This window comes from Aquarana catesbeiana, linkage group LG10 (genome assembly GCF_042186555.1).
Source record: "Aquarana catesbeiana isolate 2022-GZ linkage group LG10, ASM4218655v1, whole genome shotgun sequence".
NCBI lineage: Eukaryota > Metazoa > Chordata > Amphibia > Anura > Ranidae > Aquarana > Aquarana catesbeiana.
Window position 1 is genome coordinate 104,582,887 of NC_133333.1, and position 26,908 is coordinate 104,609,794.

Here is a 26,908-nt window from a genome sequence, read left to right on the forward strand (position 1 = left end):
ATTACATAATTACATTGCATAATTCAAATAAAATAAAAAATATTAAAGTAATTGGTTCTTGCCACCGGCTACAGTATATGCAGAGAAATTTGAATTTGTTTGAATTCAAAATGTTGTAATGTCATCTCTACAGCATGCCATACTTGAGCAATGAGAACCAGGAATAAGCTCATATGACATAACACAATGAGGTTAATTTATTATAGGCAAATATGCTGTGCACTGCAAGTGCACTTCAAGTCCATTTGCTCTAAATTTGAGGAGTGGCTCTAAAATGATGGGAAGCTCTGCTGATTTCTATCATCCAATCATGTAAAAGCAAAAATGCTGTTTTTTTATTTTTCTTGTATGTGATTGGATATTCTTTGCAAAGTAATGCTCCATCTCATTTACTAAGCTCTGGAACAAGTGCTCTTGCAGTGCACAGTATATTTGCCTTTAGTAAATCAACGCCAATAAGAGCGTTCCCTGTTGTAATCCTTTACAAGATTCATTGTGACAGTGAGCACAATGTATTTAAGAGGATGAAGATACAGTAATGTATTGCAAGCAATCCTTTCAACAGTCTTTTACTTTAAAACAACATCCTTGTTAAGCTCTGCATATTTTTTTTGCTGGATGGGCCTACTACCTGTAAGTTTTGACCTACTAGTAGTTATTAGTTATCACAGAATTCACAAGGAGTTTGGTAAATAATGTGTATGTCTGTATAGTCAGTGCATTGTTTTATAGGACCAAAGTCGGAGCTGTCCATGGCAATCCTTTCAAATGTACTTGGAGTCCCTCATTATGTGTAAAGGAGAAGGCTATTATGAAGGAGCACCCTTAAAGTGCAGAAGGTTCTTAATCTTAATGCATTCTATGCATTAAGTTACAAAAAACTTCAGTGTGCAGCCCCCCCAGCCCCCCAATACTTACCTAAACCCCATCTCAATCCAGCGATGTTGCACGAGAGCCTTGGCCATCCGGGACTCTCCCTCCTGATTGGCTGAGACACAGCAGCTGTCAATCAAAGTCAGTGAGCCAATGAGGAGATAGAAGGGGCAGGGCCAAGTTGCAGCTTCCTGTCTGAATGGGCACACAGAGCAACGGCTCGGCTTGGGTTCCCCCATATCAAGCTGCTTGCTGTGGAGGCAGTCAGCAGGAGGGATGGGCCAGGAGCATCAGTGAGGGAACCAAGAAGAGGAAGATCTGGGCCGCTCTGTGCAAAACTACTGCACAGTGCAAGTAAGTATAACATCTTTGTTATTTTTAAACAAAAAAAAACAAGACTTTAATATAACTTTAAACGAAGATTTTGGAAAATTGCATCACTGTGTTTATGTCTTCTCAGGGGTACCTGATCCAGATAGCCAATGCAGCAAGGAGGATAGAAGGCAGATTTGAAAAGGCATGTGAGGGCTGTGCATTAAACCCCCAACTGGAAAATAGAAGACAGGATATTCACTTTGGTGTTTGTTTCAGTGGTCAGTAAACAGATCAGCAAGAATTATGATGATTATGTTATGATAATTGATATGATTAAGTTTGTTAGTAATGTTCTTTTGGGAGAGAACTACATGAACCTATATCTGCAGTTTATAAACAGAACCCAATAGAGCACCAGCACACAGCCATTGTGATTGTTAATGTACAGTATGTGAACCAAATTGTCCTTGGACAGTTTGGTTCACAGACGCTGTGTACAGAGCCAGTCCAAGTGGCTCTGTTCATTAGGTTCGCTGTGATTTATCATAGAAAGACCACACAGCAATCTCTCTTCTTCAACTTTATATGAAGAAAATTGTTCTGGGGAGATTCTAGAGTAAAAGTAAAAAAGTGTGGCGCTAATGGGTAGTGAGACTCCTGTTGCTATACAGGTAGAAATAGTGGTTAGGAGAGAGTGAAAACACCTTCAGTGTAAATACGTGAAAAAATATTGTGTTTGTAAAACATACAAAAAATTATATATATATAGTGGGTAATATATACAATACGGGTGAAAACACAGTGTGTGTTTAAGAATATAAAAAACTCAGTGAAAAACTATAAGTTAATTGGGAGACAATCATACATAAAGGATAAGACAAATAATTGTCAATGCAAGATATCTAAATGAGCTGAGTATGTTGTTCCACAAAACCAAAATTCAATGGAAGTGGCAGACAAGAAAAGGGACATCGGCATCCCCAGGGGAAAACAAACATAAATAGGAACTCAAAAGTCTCTTAAATGGCCAGATGGGGTAGTCTCATTCAGTCCCACAGGCAACTGGGTGTAAGCCGTCTTCTCAAAAGGTAATTTAGAGGTTATTGGGAAAGGTCCCGATCAATACGCTGGATCTTGGCTCATATGGATAATTCCCACCAGGAGAAAGAAGAAAGCAAAAGAATGCCCTTACCAGATCCGGTGGACTCACAGGCCGTAGCGGTGAGTCAAACGAGCCTATACCGTTAGACGGTGTGAGGTAGAGGTTTGTGGGAAAACTTGTAAACCATCTTGTCAGCAGTCCTCAACTGAAGCACCGATTTGGAGTCCGGGGTCCCCAGGGTATGGTTCCGATCGCCGGATGACCGTTTCCTCAGAAGTCCATCATGTGTGCAAATAAGCAAGAGAGAGGAAAAAAACTCCACATAGTGTAAATCCTTGGTTTGCAAAGAGCATAAAAGCACTTTATTTGAGGAGTGTACTCCGGGAAAAGATTTTTTTACAGACGGAGGGCGGTAAAAACTATGCCCAATATAAAAACCGGCATAAAAATTATAAAAACAGGCGCAGTAGGTAGTGGTGGGGTATAGTCATAGAACCCGACGCGTTTCGCCTCCTAAGGCTTCTGCTGGGGTATGAATAAGCCCCCCACACAACTGCGCTTTATATACATAGAGATTAGAGTGTAACAGCTAATCAGCGCTGTTACACGGGATGACTTCCGGGTTCGGCAGCGTCATCCGTGACACAACGGTCACATGATGTTTTGTGGCCAATCAAATCCTAGGGGAGATGTTCTAAAACCAAGCCTCACTCTTGATCACCAATAGGTAGAGCGGCAATCCCATTTGTTCTGATAGACATGTGACAATCGCATGATGAGGTAGTGACAATGGGACGCTCTGAGTTTGCGTGTCAGGGAGAGCAGGAAACCGAGGCCCAACAGATAGAGGCGTGGAACGCAAAACACAGCGGCGATCCACGCCGGTTGGTGTCTATTTTTGATATACTAATGCGGTCCCGATCCCGGAAGTTTTCCCAGCATATCACCATATGAACATATAGAAATAAAAATGTATGTTCAATATGTGTTCATTAAAAAATCTTAATGAGTCAACCTGTGAAGGTACACAGGCAATATATATGACATTTTCACAAAAATTAAAGGAAGTTAAAAATAGCTAGAAGGAAAGTTAAACCTATTAGAATGTAGGAAAGCATACAACAGAGACTCATAAAAGGATCTATGGAATTCTAGAGTACACTACTAACGTAGGACATGTTTACACTGGATTAGAAGTTAAGTCTGTGTAAAGACACCATAGCTGGCAAGAGGCTACCAAAACTAATATGTAATTTACATAAAAGTGTATGTACAATGTATCCCTAGAAGAATGAGAATTGCCAAAGATGGTGATGAACTCCTCAGAAAATGCTAATTGCGCAGTCATGCAATGTTGTACCCAAACAAAATTTGCGTCCTTTTTTTCCCACCAATAGAGCTTTCTTTTGATATTATTTGATTGCCTCTGCAATTTTTATTTTTTGCGATATAAACGGCAAAAGACAGAAAATTTGGAAAAAAATTTCTACTTTTTGTTATAAGAAAAATCTAATAAACTCAATTTTAGTCATACATTTAGGACAAAATGTATTCAGCCACATGTCTTTGGTAAAAAAAAAATGTCAATAAGTAGTATATTTATTGGTTTGCGCAAAAGTTATAGCGTCTACAAACTAGGGTACATTTTCTGGAATTTACGCAGCTTTTAGTTTATGACTGCCTATTGCCCTGTACACACGGTCAGATTTTCCGATGGAAAATGTGTGATAGGACCTTGTTGTCAGAAATTCCGACCATGTGTAGGCTCCATCACACATTTTCCATCGGATTTTCCGAAACACAAAGTTTGAGAGCAGGATATAAAATTTTCCGACAACAAAATCCGTTGTCGGAAATTCTGATTGTGTGTACACAAATCCGACGGACAAAGTGCCACGCATGCTCAGAATAAATAAAGAGATGAAAGCTATTGGCCACTGCCCCGTTTATAGTCCCAACGTACGTGTTTTACGTCACCGCGTTCAGAACGTTCGGATTTTCCGACAACTTTGTGTGACCGTGTGTATACAAGACAAGTTTGAGCCAACATCCATCAGAAAAAATCCTAGGATTTTGTTGTCGGAATGTCCGAACAAAGTCCGACCGTGTGTACGGGGCATAACTCATTTCTTGAGGTGCTAAAATGGCAGGGCAGGACAAACCCCCCCAATTACCCCATTTTGGAAGGTAGACACCCCAAGGAAATTGCTGTGAGTCATGTTGAGCCTATTGAATATTTTATTTTTTTGTCACAAGTGATTGAAAAATGACAAAAAAAAATTACACAAAGTTGTCACTAAATGATATATTGCTCAAACATGTCATGGTTATATGTGGAATTACACCCCAAAATACATTCTGCTGCTTCTCCTGAGTACGGGGATACCACATGTGTGAGACTTTTTGGGAGCCTAGCCGTGTACAGGACCCTGAAAATCAATCACTGCCTTCGGGCCTTCTAAGGGCGTAAATTTTTGATTTGACGCCTCACTGCCTATCACAGTTTCGGAGGCTGTGAAATGCCCAGATACCACAACCCCCCCCCATTTTTCTTTTCTTTCTTCATTTTCAAAAACAAATGAGAAGAAAAGTATACAGACCAGCGTCTGACCTTACAGGCAATTAGTTATGGCACCAACAACTGGTCGTTGAGGTCCACCCCTCCCATGTTAAGGTTGTATTTGTGGACGCAGTGGGGTTTCTCCACAACACCAGTCGCCGTAAGAATCTGGACTGTCATATCTGTGTGAAGGGAGGACAGAACAAAAACATTCCATGAATCCCTCCACTTCACTGCTAACAAATTATTACACTTCAAGCAGGCTCTCTCCCCCCGTCTAAGTCGGACGGTGCCACATGCGCCAATTCCACAATCAAAAAGGTGACTAAAAAGTGATACGCTCATGTAATAATTGTCCACATACAAGTAGTACCCCTTTCCGAATAAGGGTGACACCAAGTCCCACACAATCTTACCAGCGCTCCCTATGTAGTCTGGGCAGTTCTCCGGCTCTACGTGACTATGTCTTCCCTCGTAAACCATAAAACTATATGTATAGCCTGTTGACCTGGCCAGACTGCTGGTTGGAATCTAAACAGTGGGGACCTTGAGTGGAGAGTGAACAAGTTTTGCTTTTTGACTGCTGGTGATTGCTGAGTTGCATTTTTAGGTTCTTTTTGGGGCTTTTCCTTGTAGCTTTTTAACCCCTTTTTCTGACACTTTTCAAACAGCTTTTTTTTTCTTTGCTCCCTTCAGCCTACTGATTAAGGGGAGTGGTTAATTGGTCACAGGTGCTTGAGGCCTACATAACCTTGTGTAAAGTACATCTGAAATTGCCAGATTGCTGGTTGGAAGCTAAACAGTGGGGACCTTGAGTAGAGAGTGAACGAGTTTTGCTTTTTGACTGCTGGTAATTGTTGGGTTGCATTTTAGGTTCATTTGGGGGCTTTTCCTTGTAGTTTTTAACACCTTTTTCTGACACTTTTTACCAGCTTTTTTTTTCTTTGCTTCCTTCAGCCTACAGATTAAGGGGAGTGCTTAATTGGTCACAGGTGCTTAAAGCCTACATAACCTTGTGTAAAGCATATCTGAAATTGCCAGACAGCTGGTTGGAAGCTAAACAGTGGGGACCTTGAGTAGAGGGTGAACAAGTTTTGCATTTTGACTGCTGGTGATTGCTTGGTTGCATTTTAGGTTCTTTTTGTGGCTTTTCCTTGTAGCATTTTAACACCTTTTTCTGACACCTTTTAACGGCTTTTTTTTTCTTTCCTTCCTTCAGCCTACTGATTAAGGGGAGTGGTTAATTGGTCACAGGTGCTTGAGGCCCTTTTTCTGACACTTTTCAAACAGCTTTTTTTTTCTTTGCTTCCTTCAGCCTACTGATTAAGGGGAGTGGTTAATTGGTCACAGGTGCTTTAGGCCTACATAACCTTGTGTAAAGCACATCTGAAATTGCCAGACTGCTGGTTGGAAGCTAAACAGTTGAGACCTTGAGTAGAAGGTGAACAAGTTTTGCTTTTTGACTGCTGGTGATTGCTGGGTTGCATTTTAGGTTCTTTTGGGGGCTTTTCCTTGTAGCTTTTTAACACCTTTTTCTGACACTTTTAAAAGCTTTTTTTTCTTTCCTTCCTCCAGCCTACTGATTAAGGGGAGTGGTTAATTGGTCACAGGTGCTTGAGGCCTACATAACCTTGTGTAAAGCACATTTGAAATTGCCGGACTGCTGATTGGAAGCTAAACAGTGGGGACCTTGAGTAGAGGGTGAAAAAGTTTTGCTTTTTGACTGCTGGTGATTGCTAGGTTGCATTTTAGGTTCTTTTTGGGGCTTTTCCTTGTAGCTTTTTAACACCTTTTTCTGACACTTTTTAACAGCTTTTTTTTTCTTTTCTTACTTCAGCCTAATAATTAAGGGGAGTGGTTAATTGGTCACAGGTGCTTGAGGCCTATATAACCTTTTGCAGAACCCATTGTGAGCCTGCTCATCTTTGAGCTTGCTGGAACTTAAACCGAGTGGAACTGGACTAAGTGGTGAGTTGAAAAACCAGAGTTGAAAACAAGAGGTTATAACAGGGGTCAAGTACCTGTGTATTGTAAGTACATGAGTGCTGCGGTGCACGGGGGCTGTATTGAATATTAGTGTCAGGTAGTACCTGTGTATTGTGAGTACCTGAGTGTTGTCTGAGTAGTGTGTGTGGATCATTAACACTTGTGTATTGTGTGTGTGTATGTTGGTCAGCGAGTGCACGTTGGTCAGCGAGTGCACATTGGCCAGCAAGTGCACATTGGTCAGCAAGTGCACGTTGGTCTGCGAGTGCTTGTTGGTCTGCGAGTGCTTGTTGGTCAGCGAGTGCACATTGGTCAGCGAGTGCATGTTGGTCAGCGAGTGCACGTTGGTCAGCGAGTACCTGTGTATTGTCTTGTTGAGTATCTGTGTATTGTCTTGTTGAGTGCTAGTGTCAGGAAGCTAGTTGTTAGGTAATTTGGACAGGGCATAATCCCCATTCCTCATTAAATTAGTAGATACGATGCCCGGTGGGTGTGGAGATGTGACTCGGTGTACATCTTGTGGCATGTATGCATTCCTTGATCATGTGATTGAGAGCGAATACTGCTGTGCAAAATGTAAGCACATTGTTTCCCTGGAAGCCCAGGTTCTGAATCGGGGGAAGCAACTGTCAGCACTGAGAAGTCCCTCCATACTAAAGGAGAGCCAGGAATGTACACGGCAGGTTCCGGCAGGGGCCAGCACAGAGGAGGGTGGAGACAAAGAGGTGCAGGCACTAGGAAAGAGTAGATGGGTGACAGTCAGGAAGGGTAGAGAGAGAAGTGCCAGGGAGGCAGATCCAGGGCTGGAGCATCCCAATAAGTACGCTCCATTGAGTGACATTGGTGAAAACAGTCAGGGACCAGCACTGCTGGAGCTGAGGGACTCTCCTAGCTGCCGGGGGTAGAACTCCTCCAGTGAGAGTGGGGGAGAAGTGAAGGGAAAGGAAAGACAGATTCTGGTGGTAGGGGTCTCAATTCTTAAAAGGACAAAGAGGGCAATCTGTAACAAAGACCTGAAGCGCCGAACTGTATGTTGTCTGTCGGGGGGCTTGGGTTCGGTACATCACGGATCTGGTGGACAGATTACTGGGAGGAGCTGGGAAAGACCTGGCTGTCACCAATGCCAGAAGTCTAGCGGACAAGATGGGTGAACTAGAGATACTGTTGTACAAGGTGGATTAGAATTTTGTGGGAATTTCAGAGACCTGGTTCAACAGCTCCCATGATTGGCTCGCAACCATTCAAGGATATACCCTTTATCGCAGGGATAGAGAGGGTAAAAAAGGGGGAGGGGTATGCCTATATATCAAGAATAATGTACATGTGAATGTGAGAGATGACTAAGGGAGCTAGAGAGGAGGTGGAATCATTATGAGTAGAACTCCAAAGGGATGAAGCTAAGGGGAAAATATTACTGGGAGTATGCTATAGGCCCCCTAACCTGAGGGAGGAGGGTGAGACGGATCTCTTATTACAGATTGGATTAGCGCAAGGATGGGACGTGTTATCATAATGGGGGATTTTAATTATCTAGACATAGACGGGGCGGATGGAACCACGCGTTCGTCTAAGGCTCGCCAGTCCCTAAATATCTTGCAGAACAATTTCATGGTTCAGATGGTAGACGCACCAACTAGATATAAAGCATTACTGAATCTACTGATTAACAACAATACAGACCTGATCACGGATGTGAAAATACGGGGCAATTTAGGAAACAGCGATCACAGGTCAACTGGCTTCTGTATAAATCACACAAATAGAAAACATAAGGGGAATACAAAGACACTGAATTTCAAAAGAGCCAACTTCCCTAAACCCCGAACCTTGTTAGAAGATTTGAATTGGGATAAAATCTTAGGAACAAAGAACACAGAGGAGAAATGGGTTTGCTTTAAGAGCATATTAAATAAAAAGAATTAGCCAATGCATCCCATTGGGTAATACATTTAAAATAGTGAACAAAAGTCCTGGATGGCTTCACTCCAATGTAAAAATGCATATAAAAGCAAAGGAGAAGGTCTTCAAAAAATACAAGGTTGAGGGATCATCATCAGCATTCAGACTTTATAAAGAATACAACAAGAAATGTAAGGGTGCAATTAGGGCGGCTAAGATAGAACACGAAAGACACATAGCGGAGGAGAGCAAAAAAAATCCCTAGAAATTCTTTAAGTATGTAAACAGTAAAAAAGGGAGGACAGACCATATTGGCTCCATAAAGAATTAGGAAGGACATCTGGTTACAAAGGATGGGAAGATGGCAAAGGTATTGAATTTATTCTTCTCCTCAGTCTTCTTCACGAGGGAATTGGGGGGCTTCAGTAACCAATAGATATGTGCATTCATTTTCGTCCGAATGCATTTTTGTCCGAATTTCGGGTATTTTTGTTATTGTTTTAACAAACAATAACGAACGTGCACAATCCGAAAACCGAAAGATCCGACATAAACAAATGCTTTATTTTTGTTTTCGTTACGACAAAAGTTCGATATGGATAGAAGATTCGTCATGACGCTGACAATAGTGATCTGTGTCCATCGAACCTGTGGTCGAATGTGCCTAACCTTAGCTCTATTAGTCCAAGATTATTCTACATAGAGAGAAAAGATTCAACATAGAGAGAAAAGATTCAACATTATAGAGACAATAGCAAAAAAGGTTGAATGTGCCTAACCTAACTCTATTAGTCCAAGATTATTCGACATAGAGAGAAAAGATTCGACATAGAGAGAAAAGATTCGACATTATAGAGACAATAGCAAAAAAGGTCGAATGTGCCTAACCTAACTCTATTAGTCCAAGATTATTTGACATCGAGAGAAAAGATTCGACATGAAGATTTGACGAAGCAGTCGCCGCGAGCTGACATTTATGGTCAAATGTGCCGCCCATAGGCTATAGAAGAATTTGAATGTTGGTTGACTAGTAATAATAATTAATAAATATAATTATTACTAGTGTCATACAACATTAGAATTCTACTATCGCTTGTAGGCGGAATATTCGACCAGAAATGTACGATTGCGGCGTCATACAGTTTCGCTGCTCCGTCAAATCTTCTTAGAACATTCGACAGACTCCATAAGCCTTCAATAACAGATTTGACCTTAATTATTTTGTATTTTTGGAGGAATGCATTTTTTAACTAAACAAAATGGATAAAAACGAATTTCGGGAGTAACTAAATAAATGTATTTTTCGGACGAAAACGAAATTCCGAAACAAAATATTTCAGTGTGCACATGTCTAGTAACCAAAACTGCAGTGTTTATCCTTATGACACATCACAGAAAGCACCTCCATGGTTAACAGAGGACAGAATTAAAATTAGACTTGGGAAACTTAACACTAATACATTACCAGGCCTAGATGGCTTGCATCCGAGCGTACTTAGGGAACTCAGTCAAATAATTGCCAGACCATTGTTCCTAATTTTTACTGACAGTCTACTGACTGGAATGGTACCAGCTGATTGGAGAAAAGCCAATGTAGCACCAATATTTAAAAAGGGCCCAAAATATAACCCTGGGAACTACAGACCAGTTAGCCTAACATCAATAGTATGCAAGTTCTTGGAGGGGATGATAAGGGACTATATACAAGATTTTAGTAACAAGAGTGGTATCATTAGCAGTACTCAGTAGACATGTGCACACTGAAATATTTTGTTTCGGAATTTCGTTTTCGTCCGAAAAATACATTTATTTAGTTACTCCCGAAATTCGTTTTTATCTATTTAGTTTCTTTAAAAAATGCATTTGTCTGAAAATTCGATATAATTAAGGTCGAATCTGTCATTGAAGGCTTATGGTGTCTGTCAAATGTTCTAAGAAGATTTGACGGAGCAGCTAAACTGTACGACGTCGCAATCTTACATTTCCGGTCGAATGTTCCACCTACAACCTATAGCTGAATCCTAATGTTGTATGACACTAGTAATAATTATATTTATTAATTATTATTACTAGTCAACCAACATTAGAATTCTTCTATAGCCTATGGGCTGAGCATTTGACCATAAATGTCCGCTCGCTGCGACTGCTTCGTCGAATCTTCATGTCAAATCTTTTCTCTCTGTCGAATAATCTTGGACTAATAGAGTTAGGTTAGGCACATTCAACCTTTTTTGATATTGTCTCTATAATGTTGAATCTTTTCTCTCTATGTTGAATCTTTTCTCTCTATGTTGAATAATCTTGGCCTAATAGAGCTAATGTTAGGCACATTTGACCACAGGTTCGATGGACACAGATCGCTATTGTCAGCGTCATGTTGAATCTCCTATCTATATCGAACTGTTGTCGCAACGAAAATGAAAATAAAGCATTTGTTTATGTCAGATCTTTTCGTTTTTTCGGATTCTGCACGTTCGTTATCGCTTGTTAAAACGATAACGAAAATACCCGAAATTCGGATGAAAATGCATTCGGATGAAAACGAATGCACATGTCTAGTACTCAGCATGGATTCACGAAGAATCGTTCTTGCCAAACCAATCTATTAACCTTTTATGAGGAGGTGAGTTGCCATCTAGATAAAGGAAGGCTCGTAGATGTAGTGTATCTGGATTTTGCAAAAGCATTTGACACGGTTCCCCATAAACGTTTACTGTACAAAATAAGATCAGTTGTCATGAACCATAGGGTGAGTATGTGGATTGAAACCTGGCTACAAGGGCGAGTTCAGAGGGTGGTAATAAATGGGGAGTACTCGGAATGGTCAGAGGTGGGTAGTGGAATCCCCCAGGGTTCTGTGCTGGGACCAATCCTATTTATTTTGTTCATAAACAACCTGGAGGATGGGGTAAACAGTTCAACCTATGTATTTGCGGACGATACTAAGCTAAGCAGGGCAATAACTTCTCCGCAGGATGTGGAAACCTTGCAAAAAGACCTGAACAAATTAATGTGGTGGGCAACTACATGGCAAATGAGGTTTAATGTAGAAAAATGTAAAATAATGCATTTGGGTGGCAAAAATATGAATGCAATCTATAAACTGGGGGGGGATCTCTGGGGGAATCTAAGATGGAAAAGGACCTGGAGGTCCTAGTAGATGATAGGATCAGCAATGGCATGCAATGCCAGGCTGCTGCTAACAAAGCAAACAGAATATTGGCATGCATTAACCACTTGCCAACCGCCCACAGCCGAATGACGGCTGCAGGGTGGCTGGATAACTCTGGGATTACGTCATATGACGTGATCCAGGAGAACCGCTCCCGCGCGCCCCCCCCGGGCGCGCACACAGGAACATCCATGTTCGCCGGGTCCAGGGGACCCGGCGCAACACGGATCGCGGTAAAGGGCCAATCACAGCGGCCCTTTACCATGTGATTGCTCCGTCCAATGATGGAGCGATCACAAATGTAAACAAAAAGGGAAAGCAGGGTCATCAGGAGGTTACAGCTCTCCTCTCCTCACACCGATGCAGCGTGAGAGGAGAGGAGAGCTTTACGGTGACAATCAGTGAGTTTTTTCATCTTTAGCAGTGCCCAACAGTGCCACAGCAGTGCCCAACAGTGTCATCTGTGCCCATCAGTGTCATCTGTGCCACATCTGTGCCACCTGTCCCACCTGTACCACCTGTGCCACCTCTGTGCCACCTCTGTGCCACCTCTGTGCCACACCAGTGATAATACAGTGCACACCAGTGCCACACCTGTACCACACCAGTGCCACCTGTGCCCATCAGTGCCACCTGAGCCCACCAGTGCCACCTCTGTGCCACCAGAGCCACACCAGTGCAACCAGAGCCACACCAGTGCAACCACAATGCACACCAGTGCAACCACAATGCACACCAGTGCCACTACAGTGCACACCAGTGCCACACCAGTGCCCCATCAGTGCCACCTGTGCCCATCAGTGCCACTTGTGCTCATCTGCGCCACTGCAGTGCCATATCAGTGCTGCCTGTGCCCACCAGTGTGCCTGTGCCCACCAGTGCCGCCTGAGCCCACCAGTGCCGCCTGAGCCCACCAGTGCCACCTCTGTGCCGCCAGAGCAACACCAGTGCAACCAGAGCCACACCAGTCCCACTACAGTGCAAGCAGAGCCACACCAGTCCCACTACAGTGCCACATCAGTGCCACCTGTGCCCATCAGTGCTCATCTGCGCCACATCAACCTCACCAGCCACCAGTATGGCAAAAAAATTATTTACGGCCGAGGAGGCCTACCAGGATCTCAGCATGACCGATGAGAGCAGCGGGGAGCTCTCTGAGTCTCTGTCTGATTCCGATTCAGCCTATGAACCCGTGACAAGCAGTGAGTCTGATACAGATTTAGAAGAGGAACGTGTGCCCGTGAAAAGAAGGCGTTCTGGCGTGGAGCAGCAGCCTACTACCACCTCGAGTGCAGTGCTGTCCACCTCAAGAGCTGTGCCGTCCACCTCAAGAGCTGTGCCCTCCAGCTCAAGAGCTGTGCCGTCCACCTCAAGAGCAGTGCCGTCCACCTCAAGAGCAGTGCCGTCCACCTCCAGTGCAGTGCCGTCCACCTCCAGCGCAGTGCCGTCCACCTCAAGAGCAGTGCCACTGCAACAAAGGCCAGGTACCAGTAGGGTGTCCTCTCAGCCACAAAAGGATAGAGGCCATGCCACCCTTACCTATGCCCTTCAAAACCCCCTGTGGCTTCCCCCTCATTCCGAAGCAGCAAATATCCCCCCTTTTTCCGCCCAGATAGGTGTCCAGGTGAACACCGATGATTTTGTGATGCTTGATTTTCACCGACGACTTACTATTGTCCATTGTCGCCCAGTGCAACCTCTATGCACAGCAGTACATAGTAAGCAACCCTGGCTCTAGTTATGCCCGTCCCTTTGAGTGGAGAGAGCTTACCATAGCGGAATTTAAAATTTTCTTAGGCCTAACTTTTACAATGGGACTCACAAAAAAAAACAAAATGTACTCATATTGGTCAACTAACCCCGTCCACCACATGCCACTCTTCTCTTCGATAATGCCAAGATCAAGATACCTTATGATTTTGCGCTTCCTCCACTACAATGACAACACCCAGTGCCCTCCCCGAAATGACCCAGCATTTGACAAATTATTCAAACTTCGGCCACTCCTAAACTATTTTGCTAAAAAATTTCCCCAATTATATACCCCCGAACAGAATATTTCCATGGATGAGTCCCTTGTAAAATTCTCCGGCAGGCTCGGCATCAAACAATTTATCCCCAGCAAAAGGGCCCGATATGGGGTAAAAATGTACAAACTTTGCGACCGAGCCACGGGGTACATTTACTCCTTCCGGGTGTACGAAGGGAAGGACACCCAACTGCATCCCCCTGAATGCCCAGAATATATTGGAGCCAGCGGCAAAGTTGTCTGGGAGCTTGTTTATCCACTCCTTGGAAAGGGGTACCACCTTTATGTGGATAACTTTTATACAAGTTTTCCCCTCTTCTGCAATCTTCACCGGAGAGCCACACCAGCATGTGGTACTGTAAGAATGAATAGAAAAGGCTTCCCGCAAAAACTGGTCAATGAAAGGCTACGCCGAGGGGATACGGTGGCTTTGCGGAACCAGGAGCTATTAGCTGTCAAGTGGAGGGACAGACGAAAAGTCCACATGCTGATGACAATCCATAATGACATCTACGTGGAAGTCCCAAGAAGAAACGGCCCAGTCCAGAAACCTGCTTGTATTTATGATTACAATTTGTTTATGGGGAGAGTGGACTTCAACGATCAGATGATTGAACCCTACCTTCCCACAAGAAAATCCCGTCACTGGTATAAAAAAGTGTCCATTTATTTTTTCAGTTTGGCCATGTATAACACTGTTATTTACCAAAAATCTACAGAGAACCCCGTATCCTATCTGCACTACCAGGAACAAGTAATCTCCGCCCTTTTGTACCCTGAAAGCCCACCAGAAATTATTCGCTCTGATTCCGTGAGCAGACTCCATGAACGCCACTTTCCTGAGAAAATCCCCCCAGTGAAACAGGCCAGAGACGTCAGAAGAGATGCCGGGTGTGCTCCAGAGGAGGAATTAGAAGAGACACCTCATTTTATTGTCCCGATTGTCCTTCCCAACCAGGCCTCTGTATAGGTGAATGTTTCTGCCGTTACCATACTTCTCTACATTATTAGGGACGTATGGTAAATGTAATTCTCATTTCCTGTCATTTTCCTCCACACCCCTTATGCCACTGCGTGAACTGTACATACCTCTGCCTTCTCCGGAATCGACCCTGGCCTGTTATACGACCAAGCTTCTGCCTAACGATAAACATACCTCTGCCTTCTCCGGAACTGACCCTGGCCTGTTACACGACCAAGCTTCTGCCTAACAATAAACATACCTCTGCCTTCTCCGGAACTGACCCTGGCCTGTTATACGACCAAGCTTATGCCTAACGCTAAATTGTACCTACCTCTGCCTGCTCTGGAACTGACCCTGGACTGTTTGACCACGTTTTTTGCCTGCCTCTTGGACTGATCATTTACCCTGCTATGCTAGTGGGAAAACAGGGGTCTCACATATGTGAGGGGCTCCAGAAATGTTTTTCTGGATGAAGAAAACTAATTTTCTAGTTTTCTCATTCCCAGATTTAGGGTCTGGAGACTCGGAGGCTTCAAAGAGATTTGGGTGGGAGAAGCCTCTACCCCTGTCCCCATTCTTTTCTGGCCTGCTACTTGGACCATGTTCCTGCTTACTACCAGGACCAATATTTTGGCACTGCTGGCAATGTCTCTACTTGCACTGACCCTGGACTGTACAAGGACATTATCCCTGCCTGTACTATGGACAATATTCCGGCCTGCTGCCTGGACAATTCCATTCACTGTCGCTGACCATGTCCCTGTGGACAACTGCACTACTAAAACCACAGGTAATCCTTTGTTTACCCTTTGCTCAGCAGAATGTATTTTAGGGTGTAATTCTTGGTATGTTCATGCTATGTGTTAGAAATATGAAGAGCCTTCAAAAATGTGATAGATTTAAGGAAATTAGATGTGTAATTTATGCTCCTAGAACGCCTGAATGTGCTACTTCAATGTTGGGCCTCTGTATGTGGCCAGGCTGTGTAAAAGTCTCACATATGTGGTATCACCATACTCAGGAGGAGTAGCAGAATATATTTTGGGGTGTCATTTTTTCTATGTACATGCTATGTGTTGGAAATATCTTAGAAATGGACAACTTTGTGTAAAAAAAATGCGTTTTCATATTTTTTCCACATTTTCCAAAAACTTCTGGAAAAAAATGAACCATTCAAAAGACTCATTATGCCTCATAGATTATACGCTGGGGTGTTTGCTTTCCAAAATGGGGTCACTTTGTGGGCGTTTCCATTGTCCTGGTGCTCCAGGGCCTTCAAAAGTGTAATAGGTAGTTGAGAGATTAGATGTGTAATTTATGCTCCTAGAACGCCTGAATGTGCTACTTCAATGTACCGCCTCTGTATGTAGCCAGGCTGTGTAAAAGTCTCACATATGTGGTATCGCCATACTCAGGAGGAGTAGCAGAATATATTTTGGGGTGTCATTTTTGCTATGTACATGCTATGTGTTGGAAATATCTTAGAAATGGACAACTTTGTGTAAAAAAAAATGCGTTTTCATTTTTTTTCCACATTTTCCAAAAACTTCTGGAAAAAAATGAACCATTCAAAAGACTCATTATGCCTCATAGATTATACGTTGGGGTGTTTGCTTTCCAAAATGGGGTCACTTTGTGGGCGTTTCCATTGTCCTGGTGCTCCAGGGCCTTCAAAAGTGTAATAGGTGGTTGAGAGATTAGATGTGTAATTTATGCTCCTAGAACGCCTGAATGTGCTACTTCAATGTTGCGCCTCTGTATGTAGCCAGGCTGTGTAAAAGTCTCACATATGTGGTATCGCCATACTCAGGAGGAGTAGCAGAATATATTTTGGGGTGTCATTTTTGCTATGTACATGCTATGTGTTAGAAATATCTTAGAAATGGACAACTTTGTGTAAAAAAAATGCGTTTTCATTTTTTTTCCACATTTTCCAAAAACTTCTGGAAAAAAATGAACCATTCAAAAGACTCATTATGCCTCATAGATTATACGTTTGGGTGTTTTCTTTCCAAAATGGGGTCACTTTGTGGGCGTTTCCATTGTCCTGGTGCTCCAGGGCCTTCAAAAGTGTAATAGGTGGTTGAGAGATTAGATGTGTAATTTATGCTCCTAGAACGCCTGAATGTGCTACTTCAATGTTGCGCCTCTGTATGTGGCCAGGCTGTGTAAAAGTCTCACACATGTGGTATCGCCATACTCAGGAGGAGTAGCAGAATATATTTTGGGGTGTCATTTGTGTAATGTACATGCCATGTGAGAGAAATAACCTGTTATAATGACAAATTGGTGTGAAAAAAAATAAAAATAAAAAAAATCTTAATTTTGCAAAGAATTGTGGGAAAAAATAACAACTTAAAAAAACTCACCATGCCTCTTACTAAGTACCTTGGAATGTCTACTTTCCAAAAAGGGGTCATTTGGGGGGTATTTATACTTTCCTGGCTTGTTAGGGTCTCAAGAAATGAGATAGGCCTAAGTACATCAGGTGTAATCAGATGTGATCAATTTTCAGTGATTGGCACCATAGCTTGTAGACTCTATAACTTTCACACAGACTAAATAATATCCACTAATTTAGGTTATTTTTACCAAAGAGATGTAGCAGTATAAATTTTGGCCCAAATTTATGAAGAAAAATTACTTATTTGCAAAATGTTATAATAAAAATGAAGAAAAATTCATTTTTTTACAAAATTTTCGGTCTTTTTTCATTTATAGCACAAAAATTAAAAAACCCAGAGGTGATCAAATACCACCAAAAGAAAGCTCTATTTGTGTGAAAAAAGGACGAAAATTTCATATGGGTACAGTGTTGCATGACTGAGTAATTGTCATTCAAAATGTGAGAGCACCGAAAGCTGAAAATTGGTCTGGTTAGGAAGGGGGTTTAGGTGCCCAGTGGTCAAGTGGTTAAAAAGGGGATCAACTCCAGAGAAAAAACAATAATTCTCCCACTCTACAAGACTCTGGTCCGGCTGCACCAGTTCTGGCCACCAGTCCTCAGGAAGGATGTACTGCAAATGGAGCGAGTACAAAGAAGGGCAACTAAGCTAATAAAGGGTCTGGAGGATATTAGTTATGAGTAGGTATGAGCTTTCTGTTTTGTTTGAACATGAGTTTGACTCGAATATTGGCTGTTCGTCAGTTCGTCGAAAACCGAACATTATGGGCCGTTTGCGCCAAATTCGAGCAGTGTATAACAGGTCATAATGCACTGCGGGAGCGCAATGCATTGCTGTATGATGATTGGCCAAAGCATACACCATGACCTGCATGCTTTGGCCAATCCCAGTTCCCTCAGCTAAGAGAGCCATAATTGGCCAAAGACAGGGGGCCTCAGGGGGACTAAGTCCATGCCCCACACTATATAAGGCTGCCTGCACGTCAGCCCAGTGTAGTGTGTAGTTGGCGTGGACGGAGAGAGAGTGTCATTTAGATTGAGCAGGCAGGTTATTCAGTTAGCTGCAATGTATTTTATATATATATATATATATATATATATATATATATATATATACAGACAGTCCTGTATATATATATCCACTGTATCCAGTTTAGCTATATCTGGCTGCAGGCCGTTCCTGGTGTACTTTTTCTAATACACTTCAGGCGGTGTACACACAGTACTGTGCACCCATAGTGCAGTTGCTACTACTTTTCTGGTGTTGTAAACAGTACACCCATAGTTGTTGTTACACTTATGTTGGTGTACACAGTACCGTGCAACCATAGTGCAGCTGCTACTACTTTTCTGGTGGTGTACACAATACAGTACACCCATAGTTGTTATTACACTTCTGTTAGTGTACACTGTATGGTGCACCCCTAGTGCAGTTGCTACTACTTTCCTGGTGGTGTACACAATGCATACAGTGCACCCATAGTTGTTATTACACTTCTGTTGGTGTACACAGTACCGTGCACCCCTAGTGCAGTTGCTACTACTTTTCTGGTGGTGTACACAGTACACAATACATACAGTGCACCCATAGTTGTTGTTAAACTTCTGTTAGTGTACACAATACCGTGCACCCCTAGTGCAGTTGCTACTACTTTTCTGGTGGTGTACACAGTACACAATACATACAGTGCACCCATAGTTGTTGTTAAACTTCTGTTGGTGTACACAATACCGTGCACCCCTAGTGCAGTTGCTACTACTTTTCTGGTGGTGTACACAATACAGTACACCCATAGTTGTTATTACACTTCTGTTAGTGTACACTGTACCGTGCACCCCTAGTGCAGTTGCTACTACTTTTCTGGTGGTGTACACAATACAGTACACCCATAGTTGTTATTACACTTATGTTGGTGTACACAGTACTGTGAGCTCATAGTGCAGTTGCTACTACTTTTCTGGTGGTGTACACAGTACACCCATAGTTGTTATTACACTTCTGTTGGTGTACACAGTACCGTGCACCCATAGTGCAGTTGCTACTACTTTTCTGGTGGTGTACACAATACAGTACACCCATAGATGTTGTTAAACTTCTGTTGGTGTACACAGTACCGTGCACCCCTAGTGCAGTTGCTACTACTTTCCTGGTGGTGTACACAATGCATACAGTGCACCCATTGTTGTTATTACACTTTTGTTGGTGTACACAGTTGGTGTACACAGTAAACTTCTGTTGGTGTACACAGTACCGTGCACCCCTAGTGCAGTTCCTACTACTTTTCTGGTGGTGTACACAGTACACAATACATACAGTGCACCCATAGTTGTTGTTAAACTTCTGTTGGTGTAGACAGTACCATGCACCCCTAGTGCAGTTGCTACTACTTTCCTGGTGGTGTACACAAAATACAGTGCACCCATAGTTGTTGTTAAACTTCTGTTGGTGTTCACAGTACCGTGCACCCTTAGTGCAGTTGCTACTACTTTCCTGGTGGTGCACACAGTACACAATACAGTACACAATACAGTGTAGTGTGGTTTTGCTAAACAAAATTTACAGCATGTCCAGAAGGCCGCGCAAGCACTCAGGCAAAAAAATGCCATGCGGTGCTTGAGTTGGTCTGCTTAGGGGACAGGAGCCACACTGGGGCAGGGATTCTGTAAGCTCTGCAGAAGCAGGCTCAGAGGTGGTTGACGCCATGCAAGCTTCAGCCAGGAATGGTTGTTTGTGACAATGGCACCAACCTCTCCGCCCTCCGACAAGGACACGTGACCCATATTCCCTGTTTGGCTCTAGGGATGAGCTTCGAGTTCGAGTCAAACCCATGTTCGACTCGAACATCGCCTGTTGGACCATTCATCTAATTGCGAACGATATGGGCTGTTCGCGCCAAGTTCGAGTGGCGTGTCACGGCCCATAATTCACTGCAGCATCACAGTGCATTGCTGGCTGATGATTGGCCAAGCATGCACTATGACCCACATGCCTGGCCAATCACAGTGCCGTGTGTACAGAGAGACGTAATTGGCCAAAGCCAGGGTGGCTTTGTCCAATTATGGCTCAGGGGGTTTAGTACATGCCCCACACTATATAAGGCCGTCTGCATGGCGGCCTTGTGTAGTGTGTTGCGGCGGCGGAGAGAGATAGATAGACAGAGAGACGGTGTCATTTGATTTAAGTTAGATAGAGTAGGCAGGTCGAGTCAGTTAGCTGCACTTACAGTGTATTGTGTATATAAATGCATCCCAGGTGTTGTATATATATATACTGTATTTAGTTTAGCTAGATCCGTTCCTGTTATTCTCTTCCTAATATACTGACAGGCAGGCAGGTGTTTTTACAGTATTTACAGTTTGTGTACTGTAGTGCTTGTGTTCTTCTGATCCTATTAACAGCACAGGCAGGCTTTTGAAGTATTTACAGTTAGTGTGCTGTGTACCCTGCACAGTTGCACCTATAGCTACCTGAAGACAAGTGCGTGTGTGCTTCTGCTGATCCTATTAATAGCACAGGCAGGCTCTTGAAGTATTTACAGTTAGTGTACTGTGTACCCTGCACAGCTACACCTACAGCATAGCTACCTGAAGATAAGTGCTTATGTTCTTCTTCTGATCCTATTAATAGCACAGGCAGGCTCTTGAAGTATTTACAGTTAGTGTACTCTGTACCCTGCACAGTTGCACCTATAGCTACCTGAAGACAAGTGCTTGTGTGCTTCTTCTGATCCTATTAATAGCACAGGCAGACTCTTGAAGTATTTACAGTTAGTGTATTGTGTACCCTGCACAGTTGCACCTATAGCTACCTGAAGACAAGGGCTGGTGTGCTTCTTCTGATCCTATTAATACCACAAGCAGGCAATCTGCTAGCTTCTGTATAATCAGTATATAAATACATCCCAGTTTTGTGCAGCTACATCTCACTGCAGTGCAGGCCATTAGTATGTCTGGAAGGCAAACAAGGAGAGGCAGACAGTCACAAGCCAATAAAAGAGGGCAAGCAGGCTCTGTGTCTAGCGGCAACAGTGCATCCTCATCAGCATGTGGCCGTGCCGTGGGACACGCTTGTCCTTTTTTTCGGCAGCTGGCCGTGTTTAGCCCCAACATGCTGAATACTTGGTAGAGGGGATGACTAAGCCGTCCTCACCCTCCTCATCCCCTTTCAACCAGGCTCAGGGTACATTGTCTGGCAAAGCAGCTGCCAACGCGGCCTCTTCCCTCGGCTCAATGGCATCAGTCACTCCCTAGCCCCACCATGTCCTCCTGAGGAGTCCCCTGAACTGTTTGACCACAGTGTTGGGTACATGCTCCAGGATGATGCCCAGCATTTTGAAGGCTCTGATGATGGTACTCAGCTAGAGGAAGGCAGTAATGTGAGCCCAGAGAGAGGGGGTGCCCAAGAAGGACAACAATCTGGCAGTCATGTTCCCCCAGCTGCAGCATACTGCCAGCTTTGCTCCAGTGATGAGGAGGGAGGGGATGATGAGGTCACTGACTCCATGCGGGTGCCTGATAGGAGGGAGGAGGAGGAGGAGGCACATCACCAATGAGGCAGGATGCCCTCCAGGGGCCAGCTTAAGGGCAGCACACCGACTGCATCACACCGCAGAGCTCCGCATGTGCAGGGTGCTGCTGTCTCTGCGCGTTATTCCAAAAGTTCTTTGGTGTGGGCCTTTTTTGAGACGAGTGCATCAGATCCCACCACTGCTATTTGCAACATATTTCTCAAGCGTATTTTGCGTGGCCAAAACATTACCCGCTTGGGCACCACATGCTTGACCAGACATATGTTGACCTGCCATGCAGTTCGTTGGCAAGCGTATCTAAAAGACCCACACCAAAGAACAAAGAGGACCTCTCCTTGCTCCTCATCAGCTGGGATCTCCAACCCCACTATACCTTCAGTCCTCTCTGAGACCTGCACTGAGAGGAATGAAGGTGTAGAATTAGATGTGTCACAGCCAAGTACTTGCAGGCAATCTGCTATCGGTACACCAACGTCAAATTGTACCAGACAAATTTCCCTGCCCCAGCTGCTGCACCACAGAAAGAAGTTCACTCCCAGCCATCCACATGCCCAGAGGTTGAATGCTAGCTTGGCTAAATTGCTAGCACTTCAACTGCTTCCTTTTCAGTTGGTAGACTCTGCCCCCTTCTGTGAGTTTGCGGAATGTGCGGTTACTCAGTGGCAGGTTCCCAAACGCCACTTTTTCTCATGGAAGGCGATTCCGGCTCTCTACCAGCATGTGGAAGGCAATGTCTTGGCCTCGCTGGACAGGGCGGTCAGCAGTAAGGTGCATATTACCGCTGACTCATGGTCCAGCAGGCATGGACAGGGATGTTACCTATCTTTCACAGCGCATTGGGTGACTCTTCTGGCAGCTGGGAAGGATGCAGGACAAGGTGCAGTAGTGTTGGAGGTTGTTCCGCCACTACTGGTGATTCTGACACACCTCTCTCCTCCACCCCCTCCTCTTCTTCTTCCTCCATGGCCTCTTCCTGTGCTTTGTCCTCGGAACCAGCGGTGCTCCGTAGGCGTTCAAGGGGCTACGCAAATACGCAGGCCAAAAGATGGCATGCGGTGCTTGAGCTGGTGTGCTTGGGGGACAGGAGCCACACTGGAGCAGAGATTCTGTCAGCTCTGCAGGGGCAGGCTCAGAGGTGGTTGACGCCACGCCAGCTTCAGCCAGGAATGGTGGTTTGCGACATGGCACCAACCTCCTCTCCGCTCTCTGACAGGGACAACTGACCCATGTGCCCTGTTTGGCTCACATCCTTAACTTGGTGGTGCAGCAGTTCTTGGGCAGGTACCCGGGCTTACAGGATGTCCTGAGGCAGGCCAGGAAAGTCTGTGTGCATTTCACAGACTTTCATATAATGCCAGTGCTCAGCTGTCTGACCTCCAAAAGGAATTTAACCTACCTAAGAACCGCCTAATCTGTGATATGCCCACCAGGTGGAACTCAAAGTTGGCCATGCTGCAGTGGCTGCACACGCAGCAGAGGGCCATCAATGAGTACCTGTGCAACTATGGCACCAGGACAGGGTCAGGGGAGCTTGTTTTTTTCCCCACACCAGTGGGCCATGATCAGGGATGCATGCACTGTCCTGTCACCATTTGGGGAGGCTATGAGGATGGTGAGCAGTGACAGTGCATGCATCAGTGACACTGTCCCCCTTGTCCACCTGTTGGAGCACACGCTGCGTGGAATAATGGACAGGGCACTTGAGGCAGAACAGAGGCAGGAGGAGGAGGACTTCCTTAGGTCTCAAGGCCCCTTTTATCCAGACAGCGTTCCTGCGTGCCCGCCGATCACACAGGAAGAGGAGGAGGAGGATTGTGTCAGCATGGAGGTGGAGCTTAGCACTCAGCATCAGCAGCAATCGTCAAGGGATCATTTACAGTCCCAAGAAACCCATGGACTTGTACATGGCTGGGAGAAGGTGGCTGCGGATCATGTCGTCCTTAGTGACCCAGAGGCCTCCGGACCGAATGCCTCAGCAAACCTACGCTGCATGGCCTCCCTGATCCTGCAAAGCCTGCAGAAGGATCCTTGTATTCGTGGTATCAAGGAGAGGGATCGTTATTGGCTGGCAACCCTCCTTGATCCACGTTACAAGGGTAAGGTTGCGGACCTTATCTTGCCATCGCAGAGGGAGCAGAGGATGAAACATCTTCAGGAGGCCTTGCAGAAAGGTCTGTGCAATGCGTTCCCAGAGACTGGGAGGCTAAAAACTCCTGTTCCTGGACAACATGTTGCTGAGGCTTCGGTCAGTCAAAGAAGGAGCGGTGGAGAAGGCGGCCGTCTGACCGTTACGTTCAGTTTTTTAGTCCGCAGCCCCAAGGTATGATCGGTTCCAGCAACCATCGCCAGCGTCTGTTTTACATGGTGCAGGAATACCTAGGGGCAAGATCAGACTTGGACACCTTTCCCACCGAAAATCCTCTGGGTTACTGGGTCTTGAGGATGGATCACTGGCCAGAGCTTGCACAGTATGCAATTGAGCTACTGGCCTGTCCTGCATCCAGGGTTCTTTCGGATCACACATTCAGTGCTTGAGACTTTGTAACCGATCACAGGGTGCACCTGTCCACCGACTCGGTCGATCGACTGAACTTCATAAAAATGAATCAGTTTTGGATCACCACCAGCTACCAAACACCTGATGCTGATGTAACCGAATAATTTTTTTTAAATGTCAGATCCCTTCAAGACTGCCTATGCTGATGCTGAGTGACTATCCTCTTCCTCCTCAATGATCATGCTGATAGCTTGTAAAAATATTTTTGGTTCTGGGCACCACCACCAGTGGCTAAGGCCAAATTTGTCAGCCCCTGTTTAACAGGGGCGTGTAATTAAAATTTTTGATGCAATATTTTGCAAGGAGGGTTCGTTGCTGTGCTCAACTAGAGTATTTGTGAGGGGTTGCAGTGTTGTGGCACCAGCACCAGTGCCTAAGGCCCAATTTTTCAGCCCCTGTTTAACAGGGGAGTGTAATTACAATTTTTGATGCAATTCTTTGCAGCAGGGCTCGTTCCTGCGCTCCAGCTAGAGTATCTGTTAGGGGTTGCAGTGTTGTGGCACCAGTGCCTAAGGCCCAATTTTTCTGCCCCTTTTCAACAGGGACATGTAATTACAATTCTTGATCTAATATTTCACAGCAGGGCCCGTTTCTGCGCCCACCAAGAGTAACTGTGGGAACTTACTGTGTTGGCAGCAGCACCACCACCAAAGGCCCAATTTTTCAGCCCCTGTTCAACAGGCGCATGTAAATACAATTCTTGATCTAATATTTCACGGAAAGGCCCGTTCCTGTGCCCACCAAGAGTAACTGTGAGGGATTACAGTGTTGTAGCAACACCAACACCTAAAGCCCCAATTTCCGCAGAGTATATAAGGCAGGCCCCTACTTTCAAACGACTCCTACTTGCAAACGGAAAGAGACAACAGGAAGTGAGATGAAATCTACCCCTAGGAAGGGAAATTCTCTCCTGTAAGAGTTAATATGGGAAAAATGGGTCTCCTCTTCTCTGATGGTTTATCACCAATCCTTGTTTCACTAAAAACCCCAAATTTTCAAAAAACATTTGTCATTGGGACAGAAAGTGAGGTGAAATCTTCTGAAGAGGTGCACAGACAGCAAAACAAATGTTACAGGGGTGATAACCCTTCCCTATGTTTTCCAAAAATCTTAAAAATAGATTTTTTGGCTGGAGCTACACTTTAAAAATGTACCAGTTCAAAATTACAAACAGATTCTACTTAACAACAAACATACAGTCCCTGTCTTGTTTGCACTGCCTGTATACTGCTGTTCAGAGTATATAGGGCCTGGGTGCCCCACGCCTTTCCTTTTTTTTTATTTGGGTGCAGGGTTCCCCTTAATATCCATACAAGACCCAAAGGGTCTGGTGATGGACTGGGGGAGGGTTCCCATGCCATTTGTCTCAGTGATTTTCATCCATATTGCTGGGACCCGACATCACATTAAAGCTGCAAGCAGTTTTAAATGACTTTTATTCCTTTAAAAATGTAATTTTGTGCGGGGACTGTTCTAAGCACGGGAAACACGCGCCACTTTACAGGCATACTATAGACACCCCAGGTACGATATTTAAAGGAACACTTCCCTTTTCTTCACTTTAAACATCATTAAAATCACTGCTCCCGAAAAAATGGCCGTTTTTCAAACTTTTTTTTGCATTGATACATGTCGCCTGGAGCAGGACCTGGTTCCCCAAACCCTTTTTAGGACAATACCATGCAAATTAGCCTTTAAAATTAGCACTTTTGATTTTGAACGTTCGAGTCCCATAGACTTCAATGGGGTTCTAAAGTTTGCGCAAATTTTCGGTCCGTTCTGGTGCGAACCGAACCGGGGGGGTGTTCGGCTCATCCCTATTTGGCTCATGTCCTGAATTTGATGGTGCAGCGGTTCTTGAGCAGGTACCCTGTCTTACAGAATCTCCTGAGGCAGGCCAGGAAAGTCTGTGGTCATTTCCGCCGGTCATATAATGTCAGTGCTCAGCTGGCTGACATTCAAAGAGAATGCGACCTGCCCAAGAACCGCCTCATTTGTGACATGCCCACCAGGTGGAACTCAATGTTGGCAATGCTGAGGGCCATCAATGAGTACCTGTGTGAGTATGGCACTAGGACAGGGGAGCTTGGCTTTCTTTCTCCATGCCAGTGGCTACTGATCAAGGATGCATGCACTGTCCTGTCACCATTTGAGGAGGCCACGAGGATGGTGAGCAGTGACAGTGCATGCATCAGGGATACTGTCCCTCTTGTCTTCATCTTGGAGCACACGCTTCATGGAATAATGGACAGGGCACTTGAAGCAGAACAGCGGGGGAGAAGAGGAGGACTTCCTTACCTCTCAAGGCCCCATTTATCCAGATACTAGTATTCCTGCAGGCCCGCCGATCACACAGGAAAAAGAAGAGGAGGAGGAGGGGGAGGATTGTGTCAGCATGGCGGTGGAGGATAACACTCAGCATCAGCAGCAGTCTTCAGGGGATTGTTTGCCCTCCCCAGAAACCCATGGACTTGTACGTGGTTGGGAGGAGGTGGCTGCGGATCATGTCGTCCTTAGT